Raw genomic sequence first — 2,465 nt, 5'->3', positions numbered from 1 at the left:
CACAGACACACTCTCGTGCTGTTTTGCGCTAATAAGATCTCGCCTACTGGATGCTGCACGCTGGTCCAGCACAAGAGCCTTATCATTATGCACAGTGTAATGATGTCCCAGGGGACGACTCCGAGCGAATGGTGGTGCAACTCCGTCAAGTGCAACACATCTACGTATTCGAAGTGTACGAATAGTAGGGGGTGGAACTCTATAGAAAGTCTAGAGAAGAATTGCGACAGGATCACGCAGGCTGGCAGGCATTCACTCACACATAAATTTCTTCATATTTCGAATTATTTTTATTTTTTTAAATAAAAACTACTTGACAAGTGACAGCTGTATTTCTATTATTCCCCGCTACTTTATCTCTCCGAGGGGCGGCCGCTGCTCGCAGTCTGTCGGCGGCGCCGCGCCGCTCTGCCCCGGCGCGGCGCGCGCACGCGAAGGCCTTTTTGTGTCAAAGGAGCCGCTAATGCGCGGCAATTAATAGCACGTCATCAGCGGGGATACGGTAGCCGCTGATATGTTTATCCGCGCGAGTTATGAGTGGCGCGGCTGTATTTGTCATACCGCCGGCCCGCCCCGCCCGTCATAGGCCTACGCTATTATTTGACCCCGTCGCGTCGGCGCGTCGTGCTCTCGGGCATTAATATCGCGGCCGCGGCGGGTCAACCTCTGCTTATTTTTTATGATTTCGCCAAACGAGTCGCGATTTATCTCCTCGCTCACTCAACACATGCAGAGCTTCCCTTCCCCCGTTCTGAACTTTCGGAAAGAGGGATGCAAAAATTTGTGCGGGAATAGCGCGCAGTGCACGGATGAAAGTTTGCGAAGGATTCCCTTTGCAATGCGAATAAAATCCTTCACGACTACGAAGAAATACAGAAAAAACTGTAACAAAAAACTAACAAACGCGTGTTTCTATTCCAGATTATCCCCCCCCCCCCCAAAAAAATAATATTAAACAAGTTTCTTTCTAAAGAAAATTCGTGAAATTTAAAAACTTCCGTTTACAGTCTTCACAAAGCTGCCATACTCTTGGCAATCCGGACACACTCTATGCCAAGGTTTTATCAGACAAGTGAAGAATAAACGGGCGGAAGAGAAGAGGGCCGGTTCTGCGGCCGGCGGCGTGGAGAATCGCACGCGGCGTCGATATCCGGACCAAATAAATAAATCAGGGCGCGCGCGCCTAGAGCCGAACAAAACACGACAAATTGACAGGCCTTTGGACACGCAGGGGGAGCGAGAGAGAGAGAGAGGGGGGAAGATCTCTGGAGCCACCTGCCAAGGCGGGGCACGCCACGTCGACTCTTTGCAGAGTGGTGCCACCTAAGCCACGAGGTATATGTAATTTATCGGCAAACGCTGTGTTTATTTATGTGCCGGTGGGTGGGCGGGCCCCCCTATCGCCCCGCCGAGGGGTGGCCGCATTGCACACACGAGGGGCCCTTCTCGTCGCCGTACACTACTGTCGGGTACGAATCACTATTGCGCACACAGTTCTGGGCACAGATTGCTCTTTATGCGGTTGTGCACCGGGCGCATCCTGGTCGGGCCCAGGTGGTCCCCGCCGCACAGCCACACCCGCCCGTCAGATTGGGCGGCGACGCGAGCAGCGCTTTTGCCCGCATGCCAAAGGCGGTAAATCAAACCTGTGGACGCAACACACGGCGAATAAAGAGTGCACGTAAGTTCACCAGTTAACAGAGCGAGCGACTTAAGGACTTTTCAAAGGTGCTAATGGTTCATGGCCCTAGCAGCCCCTAAAGGTACTAGACTTCGAGGCGATTATTTAGTAACTTTTCAAAACCACAGAGGCAAAATTCAGTAAATTAGTAGCAATGGTAATAAGTTCACTATAGAATTTGTGAATTTAAGGTAACACATTTACACATTGACGGCGAAAAATATATTCTTTGGCATGAAGTAATCGAAATGATAATGTCAGTTAAACCAGATCATAAAGTTACAAAAAGTGCTCTATTATTCCAAACATTTAGAGTTCTGTTTCACTAGTTCCCCAAACTGTCGGCGTCAGCAGAATTTAAACAAAATTGATGCTGATGTAGAAAATGCAAGACACTCTGCCTATTTGAACTTGGAGGGGGAGGCGGGGGCAAAGGTGTCTGTGGTAGCAGCAGAGGTGTAAATGCAAATGTCACCGTATTTCCGAAAGGCTGCGCCCGTGCGACGTACGACGCCTGCCGCCTGCTGCCTGTACCCACCCCATTAGCACGGCCAGGCGACGAAAGGCACAGAGAGAGAGAAAAAGAGCAAATTTCTACATAGTGCGGCGTGTTTCCCTGAGTGTGAGGGAAATGGGAGTAGCCTTCACAAATACGGCCCAGCCTCCAGAAAAAATGGAAGCCAGTCTTTCGTCCTATAGGGCATTGGCCAGAAGTTGCAGCAGCCGCAGCAGCGCGGGGTACCGCGCTAGACTCGCGCCAGCTTAAGGTCAGCCTGCATTAAAG

Source organism: Frankliniella occidentalis, unplaced genomic scaffold (genome assembly GCF_000697945.3).
Source record: "Frankliniella occidentalis isolate FOCC.00 unplaced genomic scaffold, Focc_3.1 Scaffold404, whole genome shotgun sequence".
Lineage (NCBI taxonomy): Eukaryota > Metazoa > Arthropoda > Insecta > Thysanoptera > Thripidae > Frankliniella > Frankliniella occidentalis.
This window is presented reverse-complemented; position numbering follows the sequence as displayed.